This window comes from Felis catus, chromosome B4 (genome assembly GCF_018350175.1).
Source record: "Felis catus isolate Fca126 chromosome B4, F.catus_Fca126_mat1.0, whole genome shotgun sequence".
In the NCBI taxonomy this organism is placed as follows: Eukaryota; Metazoa; Chordata; class Mammalia; order Carnivora; family Felidae; genus Felis; species Felis catus.
The window spans coordinates 124,849,573-124,863,274 of NC_058374.1; the positions used below are offsets into that span (position 1 = coordinate 124,849,573).

Genomic DNA, 13,702 nt, shown 5'->3' on the forward strand with positions numbered 1-13,702 from the left:
AGTGATATTAAGCTGAAATGTAAAGGATCAATAGCCATGCTAATAGAAGTTTTAGGAGGGGGGATAGGAAAAGAGAGTATTCCAGGTAAAGGTTATTCCCAGGAACTTTTACCCCCCCTCCCCCCCAAAAAAAGCAGGGGGGTGGGGAGGAGAAGGATTTTGAAGAATTAAAAGAATTTCGGTATGATGTTTTTATCTCTTTTGGAAATATTGTTATTGGTTGGTCCCTACTGAGAGTTTCTCCATAAACACGGTAATGTTTCAAGGGTTCCCTATTCCTGGTGTCTTTATAATGTACCTCTGAAGGAGCAGAGGTTTGCTGTCCTTGAATACTCATCAGGTTCCTGTGGTTCCTCAACTGTGCCCACGAGTTCCTGCCTCTGGGCTTTGGACTTCCTGTTCTCATTAACAAGGACACTCCAGTTTCCTGTACCCCTTCCTGGGTCCACACCCACCAGGTGGACTAGAGGGTCTCTCTCCTTCCATGACACCCAATGAAAAGCATGATCAGAGAACATAGAAGATAAGTTATGGACAGATACTATTTACTTATCTGACCATGTCCCTACTAAGGTTGTCAGCAGAGTCTTTATAAGTCAGGCTAACACAATGTTGTCAATCCTGAGTGGATACTCAATTCTTTTCCTCCTGAAATGCATGGATACATACATTTTAATTTACCATCCTTTACTTTTAGTGGTGCTGCTACTGGCTTTTTGATTTTCTGTTCTGGTTCCACTCCCAGCAGAATTATTAATTTACTTAAGAACTTTAATTATAGACTGCATTGTTCTAGCGTCTTTAAGCTGACTTTGTTGGATTTTTGCTGGCAGACAGGCTTTGTGCAACACTGGGTTGCTGATGGCTGAGCTATTTTTCAGGGACATCTGCTCATTGACTACTCTTCTGGGGATGATGATGTGGCTTGCTGACAATGTCTGGCTTAAGAACCAGGCAAAAGCCAAAATGTGTAACAATTCTCTTGAATGGATGCTCGTATATCCAAAGAAAGAGCATAGAAAACTATTCATAGCCTAGTTTCTAAGGATCATGTCTGTGAGTCAGGAATCCCAATCCAGAGACAATGACTGTGATGGGACAGAGCCCAAGGCATCTTCGAGAGTAACTAGAATGAAATTGTTGGCAGCTTTGATGACACGAACCTCTCTGAGTCCCTTCTCTGTGACACCTACACCTCTGGTTTTGAGAGGCCTTTGGCCATCCAGCAGCAAGACATTCTTCCTTGTATCAAGGGTTATTACGTGATTGCTCCAGCCCAATCTGGGACTGGGAAAACAGTCGCTTTTGCCATGTGGATCCTGCAACAGATTGAATTGGATCTAAAGGCTCCAAAGGACTTGGTCCTGACACCCACTAGAGAATTGACTCAGCTGATACAGAAGGTAGTCATGGCATTTGGAGATTATGTGGGTACCTCCTGCCACACTTGCATTGGTGGGACCCATGTGCATGCTGAGGTACAAAAGCTACAGATGGAAGCTCCCCATCGTTGTGGGTACCCCTAGTCATGTGTTTGATATGCTTAACTAGAGATCCCGTCTCCCAAATACATCAAGATATGTGTACTGGACAAAGCTGATGAAATGTTAAGCTGTGGATTCAAGCGCCAGATCTATGACATATTTCAAAAGCTCGACGACAACACCCAGAGGGGTTTGCTGTCAGCTGCAGTGCCTTCCGATGTGCTTGAGGTGACCAAGAAATTCATGAGGGACCCCATTCAGATTCTGGTCAAGAAGGAAAAGTTGACCCTGGAGGGTATCCGCCAGTTCTACATCAATGTGGAATGAGAAGCGTGGATGCTAGACATTCTGTGTGACTTTGTATGAGACCCTGACCGTCACACAGGCAGTCATAATCGACACCGGAAGGTTGGTTGGCCCGCTGAGAAGATGCATGCCCGACACGTCGCGGAGTCTGCCACGCATGGAGATGTGGACCAAAGGGAGTGAGATGTGATCATGACGGGGGTCCGCTCTGGCTGTAGCAGAGTATTGATTACCACTGACCTGCTGGCCAGAGGCACTGACGTGCAGCAGGTCTCCTTAGTCATCGACTATGACCTTCCCACCAACAGGGAAAACTGTATCTGCAGAATCAGCCCCGGTAGATGATTTGACCATAAGGATGTGGCTTTTAACATGGCGACAGAAGAAAACAAGAGGACTCTCTGAGACATCGAGACCTTCTACAACCTCCATTGAGACCTCCATTGAGGAGATGCCCCTCGGTGTTGCTGACCTCATCTGAGAGGGGTTGTCCTGCTACATCCCCCTAGCTGGGGTCCAGTCCTTGGGGGACTAAAGAGAAACAGGATAGGGGAGGGGAGGGAGCTAAGGGATGAATATCTGGTCTTTTCTTTTCTTTTCCTTCGAATGAATGTCACATTTTGAGGCCCCCCCCAATAAAAAAGAAACCTGTTCATAGTAGCTTTATCATAGTAGTCTAATAACTGGAAATAATGAAAAGTTCATCACTATGAGAATGGCAAAACTAACTTTGGTGTTTCGTATAATAGAATACTACTGTGCAATAAAAAGAAACAAATCATGGACTCAACAAAAGGGATGAATCTCACTGACGGAGAGAAAATGCCCCGACAGAAGAAACACACACTGTGCCTATTCATTCTCCATTGCTTTTATAGCAAATTACCATCAACTTAGTGGTTAAACAAAACATTTGTTATCTTACGGTTCTGTAGGTTAGAAGTCCAATACGCGTCGAACTAAGCTTAAGGTGTCAACATTCCTTCTGGGGGCCCTAGAGGAGAATGCTTTTTGAGCTTCTAGAAGCCAACCACATTCCTTGGCTTGTGGTCCCCTTCGTCTGTCTCCAAAGACAGCAAAGTAGCATCTTTGACCCCCCTTCCATCCTCATAGCTCTTTGACTCTCTTCTCTGCCTCCGTCTTCCACTTTTAAGGACTCTTGTGAGCACCTTGTGCCCACTCAGATGATCCAGGATAATCTCCCTATTTTAAAGTCAGTAGATTAGTAACCTGAATTCCCTTTTGCCATGTAACCTAAGTGTTCTGAACAACTCTGGGTATATTGAGGGTAACGGAAGTCAGATTTCCAGTGGCCTATGCGAAACTGACTTGGGGTGAGGCGGGGTAAACACTTGATCTGTAGCGTTTGCCAATTGTTATAAATGCTCGGATGGCTGCTTTCAACCTACAACCAGCTCACAGAATTGCAATTATTTAGTAAGCCGGTTCAAGCTGGTTCCAGCACACTGCTGCAAGTTTCTCATTCTTACTTTTTAAAAAAAGTTCATTTATTTTTGAGAGAGAGAGAGAGGAAGAGAGAGCATCTCAAGTGAGCTCCCCGCTGTCAGTGCAGAGCCGGACTCAGAGCTCCATCTCAGGAACTGTGAGATCATGACCTGAGCTGAATTCAAGAACTGGGGGGCGCCTGGATGGTTCAGTCGGTTGAGCGTCCGACTTCGGCTCAGGTCACGATCTCACGGTCTGTGAGTTCGAGCCCCGCGTCAGGCTCTGGGCTGATGGCTCAGAGCCTGGAGCCTGCTTCTGATTCTGTGTCTCCCTCTCTCTCTCTGCCCCTCCCCTGTTCATGCTCTGTCTCTCTCTGTCTCAAAAATAAATAAACGTTAAAAAAAATTTTTTTTTTGAATTCAAGAATTGGATGCTTAACCGACTGAGGCACCCAGGCACCCCAAGTTTCTCATTCTTGAAGTTTTAAATACAGACAGATAAGGAAGCAAACATTAATATATGAGGATATGAATGTGTATGTGTGTGTTTCCTTGCCCTCTGCAATGAGAGAGCCTAAAGGTTAGGGCACATCACTAGCAATGAGTACACCTGCCATCCAGATCTCGCTCTCTAAATACCACTCCCAACAACAACAACAACATAAATAAATGAATAAGTAAATAGATACCATTCTCAACATAGTGTTCCTTGGAGAAAAGGCTAATACCAGGGCTGGGCCAGGAAAAATACAAAATGAGCCCGAAATAGCTGTACCAGAAATTAAGGAAGTGCTCAAAGAATGATGGCAACGTATAAAAAGGAGAGGTTTGCAGATTGAAAGGGCTCCCTCTGGGACAATTTTAATATCAAAATAAATTATAGGGGCGCCTGGGTGGCGCAGTCGGCTAAGCGTCCGACTTCAGCCAGGTCACGATCTCACGGTCCGTGAGTTCGAGCCCCACGTCGGGCTCTGGGCTGATGGCTCAGAGCCTGGAGCCTGTTTCCGATCCTGTGTCTCCCTCTCTCTCTGCCCCTCCCCCGTTCATGCTCTGTCTCTCTCTGTCCCAAAAATAAATAAAAACGTGGAAAAAAAATTTTTTTTAAAAATTAAAAAAAATAAAATTGTTTTTTAAAAAAGTGACAGGGGCGCCTGGGTGGCTTGGTCGGTTAAGTGTCCAACTTCAGCTTAGGTCACGATCTCGAGGCTCGTTGGTTTGAGCCCTGTGTTGGGCTCTGTGTTGACAGTTCGGAGCCTGCTTCGGATTCTGTGTATCCCTTTCTCTCTGCCCTTCTCCTCTGCTCACACTCTCTCTCTCAAAAATAAATAAGCATTAAAAAAAAAGAATACCCATTCAGCATTATTAGTCATTAGGGAAATGCAAATTAAAGCCATTAAGTGGGTGTGAAGTACCAACTTAGGTGACCAACTATCACTGATTACCAGGGATTGAGGGGTTTTGTGAGGCATGGGACTTGCAGTGCTAACACCTGAAAAGTTCCAGAAATCCTGGGGTGAGTTGTGTCTCCCTCTCTCTCTGCCCCTCCCCTGCTCACGCTCTCTCTCTCTCTCTCTCTCTCTCTCTCTCTCTCAAAAATAAACATTAAACAAAATTTTTAATAAATAAATAGTGACAAAAAATGGAGCTGGGCGAGTAGGGACATAGGAAGCTGCTTTAGCAGCATCCCGCCCGTGCAGAGGGAAAAGCCATACAAAAATATGCTGGCTCTGCTTCACTTCTCTGTAGCCACCTCTCTTCCGATCCCTTCTGTATTCCCTGCTAAATAAATCAGGAACTTATAGCCAGTGTGTAGGTGGTCCATTTGGCAGCTTCAAAGTATTGTGAACTTGAAAGCATTCATTTAAAAATAATAGAGACTTCTCTGTTCTGAATAGCAGTGTGGGGCCCTGTAACAGTTTGTAATCAGAATGTGTGAATGTGCAAAATGTTCTTAACATGATATAGGTAAAAGGGGTAGTGTAGGATGAGAAAAGGGGAACAGTACAGGGGCGCCTGGGTGGCGCAGTCGGTTAAGCATCCGACTTCAGCCAGGTCACGATCTCACGGTCCGTGAGTTCGAGCCCCGCGTCGGGCTCTGGGCTGATGGCTCGGAGCCTGGAGCCTGTTTCCGATTCTGTGTCTCCCTCTCTCTCTGCCCCTCCCCCGTTCATGCTCTGTCTCTCTCTGTCCCAAAAATAAATAAACGTTCAAAAAAAGAAAATTAAAAAACAAAAATAAAAAAAAGGGGGAACAGTACAAACTCTGCACAATTTGCCCATGTAAAAACAAAAGGTTTTCCTTCAAGTCCTCTCCCATGATTTCACTCTTGTTTGTATGTGTTCCCTCTTCTGATTATATCTATCAGGTTGCATGCCTATCGTTGTGTGAAATAGTATTATTAGAATGCTTCATTATTGACCTCATTATGTATAGATCTTTTCAATGCTTTTTTTAAATGTTTCTTTATTTTTGAGAGAGTGAAAGCTGGGGAGGGGGAGAGAGAGAGAGAGAGAGGGAGGGAGGGAGGGAGGGAGGGAGGGAGACAGAGGATCCAAAGCAGGCTCCGCACTGACAGCAGAGAGCCCGACAGGAAACTCGAACCCAGGAACCATGAAATCATGACCTGAGCTGAAGTCGGATGCTTAACTGACGGAGCCACCCAGGCGCCCCTTAAGTACTTTTGAGCAACCTAGTCCTAGACGCTCTGTTTTGCTGTAGCAAGATCCAGCTCTTCTTAGAATAAGATCCATGTTTCCAAGATCCTAGAAACATGACCCAGGAGAACAATTAAAAGAATCAAAGACTTAAAAGCATTTAGTTATGGGAATAATTAAAATGGACTAAAATGAAAAAATACCTTTCATCAAAAACCAATGAATTCTATAAGATTAAATGGCTCCCTGCTCCACCTGTATGCACATTTTCACCCTTTATTAAAATAATATGATATTACTTCTGATTCATTGATATTTAGCAGAATTTAGCACAGGTCTTATTTATGCCATGCTGTGGATGGAGCTTTGAAGGACAAACGATGCCTTGCACTATATACAAAACTTCAACCCTTAAAAAAAAATAATTTAAAAATTCCAGGGGTGGCTCAGTTGGTTGAGCATCCAACTCTTGATTTTGGCTCAGGTCATGAACCCAGGGTCCTGGGATAGAGCCCTGCCTCGAGCTCCGTGTCAAGAGTGGAACCTGCTTAAGATTTTCTCTCACGCTGCCCCTCTTTCCCACTTGCATACTCTCTCTCTCTCTCTCTCTCTCTCTAAAATAAAATAAAATAAAAATAAAAATAAAAATTTCAGCAGATGAGGCAGAGAATCAAGGTTAACTCCAGTTTAAGGTGGCCACTCTTCAGAATACTAGTCTACTAGAAATAAATTTCTTCTCCCCTCTTACTCCCAACCCCCAAGGAAAAATTTTACCCTGCTAGAAAATAAAGCATTTCTTTTACACATTTAATTGTATCCATAGGATTAAAATAGATTAAGAGGCTAACCGAAATAAATTATGTGCAGTATAATTACACCGTAATTTTCAGCATTAAGTGTTTATGTCTCTAGAGACAAAATAGTTTTGATTCACCAAATTGGGTAATTAAGTTAACCAGATAATTGTTCTGAAGGGCCTGGGAGCCAGGTAGTAGCAATTTGAAAATTTACCGGAATAAATGATCAGTTTGATTAGTCTGCTAAAGACAAAACATAAGCCTCAAAGGATAAAAATTACCTTTTAGAGAAACCTCAAGGGGCGCCTGGGTGGCTCGGTCGGTTGAGCTTCCAACTTTCGATTTCTGCTCAGGTCACGATCTCACAGTTCATGAGTTCGAGCCCCAAGTCGGGCTCTGGTACTGAGAGCACAGAGCCTACTTAGAATTCTCTGTCTCCCCCGCTCTCTGCTCCCTTCCCTGCGCTCTCTCTCTCTCCCTCTCTCAAAATAAATAAATAAACATTTAAAAAAGAAAAAGAAAAACCTCAAGATAACATACCCCAACTATTATTGACCGCAGTAGACATTGTGGGTGCGCCCCTAATTTCCTTCGCCTCCTTTCCCTACCACAGAACCTCTGCCATCTGGATGATATTCATACACCCACCCCAGCTAGAGGAGCAGCCCTGCTTGGCCTAAGCCAGTCAGGATAGTCCCATTCCCCTTGTTTCAGCCAGTCCGAAAGTGGGCCCACGACCCAAGTGGGTTAGTTTTATTTACACTTTAACTTTTGGATGACAATCTTATTTCCAAATTTCTCGGGAAAGTTACGTGGGAACACCCAATCAGCAATATGGCGCTTCTTGGAATCTGTCGTCATTAGAGCTTGCTCAGTATAACAACTGCAACGTATATGGAGGTCAACCACAGTTTCTTATATTTATATGCCTTCTGAGTATCTTAAAATTTAGAACCGTTTGGGGTGCCTGAGTGGCTCAGTTGGTTGAGTGTCTGACTCTTGATTTCGGCTCAGGCCGTGATCTCACAATTGGTGGATTGAGCCCCACGTTGGGCTCTGTGCTGACAGTGCAGAGCCTGCTTGGGATTCTCTCTCTCCCTCTCTCTGAGTCCCTCCCCTGGTCATGCTCACTCTGTCCCTTTTCTCTCTAGATAGAGAAAAAAAAAATTAAAAAATTAAAATTAAATAAATAAATAAATAAATAAATAGATAAAACAGTTCACCTTCTTTTCATAACATTTTCCTGTTGAATAAAACAGATATTTATGCTGTAAGATTTCCCACATTCTAGATTCAGCTGATCGCTTCCTTGAGTTGTTTCACTTACCTTCTATTTCCTGTATTTCCTGGAAAGAGATAGTTAGAACCCGGGGCTTGATACAGGAAAAGGTTTGTTTCTTTTTCTTTTCTCTTTTTTTCTTCCTTTCTCCGCCTGCCCCCCCACCCCCCCGACCCTTGTTTTGTTTGCAAGAAAACTTATTAGGTGGCACTGTGCATTTTCTAATGCATTGAATCAAAGGAGCACAAATCCAGTTGGCCGTGCTTTTAGAGATGTCAGAGTGACTGGTAGAGCCATGTTTTGTCACCTTTACCTAGTGGGCATCTCAGAGTTAGTTCCAGATTCCTTTCGATATGGTCCCAGTGGTCTTTGAAAGTTTCCTTGCTTTCTGGCACCACTGATGTCCCAGGTTTATACTCCCTGACCCAGACTTGATATTGTTTGTACAAGAAGCTCTTTTCCTTTCAGTGAGGAAAGGATTTTAGCAGGCACACTCTCGGGGTTGCTTGCTATGGTGCCTTGTCCTTGTGTCCAGACTTTCCAGGGAACCAAGCTCAGGAATGAGTGGTTTTTCAGAAAGAGTGAAAGAAATCATGAATTTATACAGATATTACCAGTTCAAATTTGAAATTATGGGAGGATTTTTTTTAAAGTTTTTTTTTCAAGGTTTTTTGTTTGTTTTTGAGAGAGAGAGGGACAGAGAGAGAGCACAAGCGAGAGAGAGGCTGAGAGAAAGGGAGACAGAGAATCCCAAGCATGCTCTGGGCTGCCAACGCAGAGCCTGAAGTGGGGCTCCAACCCATGAGTTGTGAGACCATGACTTGAGCTGAAACCAAGAGTCAGACGCTTAACCAACTGTGCCACCCAGGCACCTATGGAGGATTTTACTTTTATTTCTTTTCTCTTGAACAAAAAGTCTGAGCTGCAAATGATATTAATGTAATTACTTATTTGCTTTATCCAAGAATATTCCTAGAGCAGTTTCATAATAACCATACTAATAGTGCTACTAGAAATTAAGATGATTGGATACATTTTAAAATTTCTATGTGGGTGTGTATTGTCACTGCCCTTAAGCTGTATCTTACGAATGATGCACTGTCCCAACACTATGTTTTAAAGTCTCCTAAAATGTTTCTTTCTGTATTGTTATGCCGGAAATTTGACATATAGTTAAATTCAGTTATTTCAGTTTGTTTTCGGTTGGGAGGGGGATTCTCTTTCCTTCTGTATTTATTTTTATTTTTATTTTTTTAATTTTTTTTTCAACGTTTATTTTTTGGGGGACAGAGAGAGACAGAGCATGAACGGGGGAGGGGCAGAGAGAGAGGGAGACACAGAATCGCAAACAGGCTCTGAGCCATCAGCCCAGAGCCTGACGCGGGGCTCGAACTCACGGACCGCGAGATCGTGACCTGGTTGAAGTCGGACGCTTAACCGACTGCACCACCCAGGCACCCCTATTTTTATTTTTAAGTAAGCAAGGTATTTACATGATTCCAAAGTCAAAACCATAAATTGTGTATGATCACAGAAGGCCATCTATATCATTTATTATGTTGGGAATGCTTGAAATTTTCTTTGCAGACTATGATATGTCAATGTTGTGAAACTTCCATGTGACTTAGAAAAAGGTTGAGTGTTAGAAAGATTCGGTCCCCTCTTATTTTGATATTGGCTTTCTACTATGAACAATATTGTAATTAGCTAGTCATCTCCTCTTTCTCTTTCCTCCTTTATCCCAAATATCAGTCTAAAGTATTATCTTTTTTTTAAGTTTATTTATTTATTTTGAGAGTGACAGAGCACATGTGCACGTGTGCATGCATACAAGTTGAGGAGGGACAGAGAGAGAGGGAGAGAGAGAATCCCAAGCAGGCTCCATGCTGTCAGCACAGAGCCCAACATGGGCCTCGATCCCACAGTGAGATCATGACCTGAGCCAAAATCAAAAGTTGGACATTTTACCGACTGAACCATCCAGCCACGCACCCCTAAAGTATTACCTTTTCATTCCCAGTTTATAAAAAACAAGCTTTTCTCTTCATTCATTTATTATCTCTGCTTTCTCCCCATTTTTGATATTTGTTTTATATCCATATTTTCAAACCTATAAAAATACATAATATTCTTTTAACCTTATTATCACCGGTTGAACTCGGATTATCCCCAATTCTACTGTAAAATGCTCACCACCAAAACTGAGGCTGAATTTCTCCTACCATTTTCTGAAGCTTATTCTCTAGGAGATTCCTCAAGAAGGCTCTGGGAGCAATATTTCCTGTTCTTATCATGTTCATAAGTGTCTGTGTCTTTAAAACTTTTATACGTGAAAGGCAGTTAAACTACATCCTTAGCTTAAATTTTCCTTCTTTGAGTATCTTAAATAAGTTACTCAATTGCATTCTGGCAAAAATCTTTCTGTCAAAATATCCAGTGCCAGTCTTATTTTCTTTCCTCACGACTTACTGGGTCTTTTTGCCAAAATACTCTGACGGTGTTTTTCTTATATTTAAAGTCCAAGAGTTTTACCAGAGTATGTTTTGGTAGGGACTATTCTGGGCTGATTTTTCTGGAAAAATGATACGGTCCTTTGATACGTATACTCAAATTTCTACACATTTTAGGACAATTTTCTTGAATTACTTTTAAAGTAAATTCTTTATTTCGCAATAATTTTAATTTTATGGAAAATTCTGGAAGATAGAACAGAGAGTTTTCATATGTCTATTACTGAGTTTCCATCTTTTGTTATTATTGTACATCCCATGGTACATTTGTCAAAAACAAGAACCAGTATTGTGATAGTTGGTGTTTTTTCATGGAATCTGTCCATTTCATCTAAATTAGAAAATTTATTGGCATAATTGTTTAGGATGTTTCCTCTATCCATTTGATGTCTGTAGAATCTGTGGTAATACTCCTTTTTCATTTCTGATATTAATATTACTTGTCTTCTCCATTTATTTTCTGATTAGCTCGGATAGAGGGTTATTAACTTTATTGACTTTTGTAAATAATCAGCTTTTGGTTTTATTGATTTTTTATATTGTGTTTATTTTTTTATTTTATTGATTTCCACACTTTATAATTTTCTTTATTCTGCTTGCTTTGGGTTTAATTTGTTCCTTTTTTTCTAGTTAATGTGGAAGCTTAGATAAATGAGACTTTATATCTTTTCAAATATCATCACTTAATGCTATAAATTTCCCCCCTTGTACTGTCCGGCTACACTGCATACATTTTTTTGAATGTTTATTTATTTTTGAGAGAGAGAGACTGAGCATGAGTGGGGAGGGCAGAGAAAGAGGGAGACACAGAATCTGGAGCAGGTGCCAGGACACGGGCTGGAACTCATGAACTGGATGGAGATCATGACCTGAGCTGAAGTCGGGTGCTTAACCGACTGAGCCGCTCAGGTGTCCCTACACTGCATACATTTTGATATTTTCTGTGTTTATTTTAATTCAGCTCAAAATATTTTATAATTTCTTTTCTGTTTTTTATTTGACTCATGGGTTATTTAAAACTGAATTGTTTAATTTGCAAATATTTGGAGATTTTCCAGATAGGTTTTTGTTATTGTGATCTAGTTTGCTTTTGATAATCAAGATAAGATTTTTAGTTTTGTTGACATCAGAGAACAAACTTTGTATGATTTCAATCTTTATTTTTAAAAATTTTTAAAACATTTTATTTATTTTTTTGTGAGACAGAGAGACAGAGCATGGCAGGGGAGTGGCAGAGAGAGAAGGAGATACAGAATCTGAAGCAGGCTCCAGGCTCCCAGCTGTCAGCACAGAGCCCGACGCGGGGCTTGAACCCATGAACTGGGAGGTCATGACCTGAGCCGAATTAGGATGCTTAACTGACTGAGCCACCCAGGCACCCCTGTATGACTTCAATCTTTTAAATGTTTTGTGACTTGTTTTATGGTCTTGCATATTGTCAATCTTATTGATTATTCTGTTGCCATTGAAACAATGTGTATTCTGCTGTTGCAAGGTCCCGTGTTCTGCATGTCAGTTACGTTAAGCTGGATGATAGTTTTGCTCAAGACTTCTTTATACTTACTGGTTTTGTGTATACTTTATTCTACCAACTATTGAGAGAGGAAGGTCAAAATCTCCAACAATAATAATAATATTGTCTATTTCTCCTTTTAGTTCTATTAGATTTTCCTTCTTATACTTCAAAGCTCAGTTATAAGATGCATTCACAATTATTGTGAATCATGATGAATTTATCCCCTCATCATTATGAAATGTCCCTCTTTATCCTTCGTGCATTAGTCTGCTCAGGTTGCTATGACAAAATACCACAATTAAACAAGACAAATTACTTTTCTCACAGTTCTGAAGGCTGGAAAATCCAAGATCAAGGTTCTACCAGGGTTGGTAGCTGATGAGAGCTCTTCCCTTGGGTTGCATAAGGCTGCCTTCTTACCATGCCTTCACAATGTGTGTGTACATGTGGAGAGAGAAAGAGTAGTACTCTGGTGCTTCTTATAAGGGCACTAATCCTATTGGATCAGGGCCCCACACTCACAACCTCATCTAATCATGATTACTTCCTCACAGTCCCCATTTCCAAATATAGCTACACTGGGGGGTTAGGGCTTCAGCCTAAGATTTGGGGAGGACACAAACATTCAGTCTACAGCACTTTGTCTTGAAACCCACTTTGTCTGATAGTAATGTGGCTACTCTGACTTGATTTTTGTTTCATATTTGCATGGTTTATCTTTTCCATCACTTGACCTTTAACCTATGTGTCTTTAGTTAAAGGGAATTTCTTGCTGACAGCATGCAGTAGGGTCTTGTTTAATCCAGCCCAACAATGTTTGCCTTTTAAATCTTAGACTAATTTACATCTAATCGAATTACTGAAATGGGTATAACTTAAGTTTATCATCTTCTCATTGGTTTTCTATTTGTCTCATCTGTTCTTTGCTCCTCTTTTCTTTTATCCTGTTTGGTTTTTTTGTTTTTTTGTTTTGGACTAATTGATTATATCTTACAGCTCAGTTTTTATCTCCACTATTGGCTGATTAGCTATTCTACTTTTCACTTTTTTTAGGAGTTGCTCTAGTCTTTACAATATAAATCTTTAACTTATCACTATTGGTCTTTAAATCCTATTAAAGTACTTCACATAAAGTATAAGATCCTTAATTTTAATGTTTATTATTTATTTATTCATCATTATTATTATTTTTTTAAGTTAACTCTACCCCCAAGGTGGCTCTTGAACTCATGACTCCACGATCAAGAGTCACATGTTCTACCGACTGAGCCAGCCAGGTGCCCCTGAAATATAAGATCCTTACAACAGATTTACTACCTCCACTTTCTGTGCCATTCTTGTCATATGTATTTTAGTTCTACATTGGTTATAAACCCTATAATATATTTTAAAAATCTAAACAATGATCTTTTAGAGCTATTAAAGGTGAAAAAAATATGTTTTACATTTATTGTCATATTTTACAAAACGGCTTTTCTGGTTAACAACATCATTTCTAGGAGGGAGACTAAATTCTGCCAGTGCATCTTCTACTCTATCTTGGCTAAATATGAATGTCTTCTGTTTCTCTCTCTTTTTTTTTTTTTAATTTTTTTAATGTTTATTTATTCTTGAGAGAGAGAGAGACAGAGTGTGAGCTGGGGAAGAGACAGAGAAAGGGAGACACAGAATTCAAAGCAAGCTCCAGGCTCTGAGCTGCCAGCACAGAACC

The 13,702-nt window shown here is 40.9% G+C and overlaps 1 pseudogene; it reads left to right on the top strand.

Moving 5' to 3' along the window:
- The first annotated feature begins 920 nt into the window (after positions 1-920).
- LOC101086490 lies at positions 921-2,271 on the top strand (annotated as a pseudogene).
- The last annotated feature ends 11,431 nt before the right edge of the window (positions 2,272-13,702 follow it).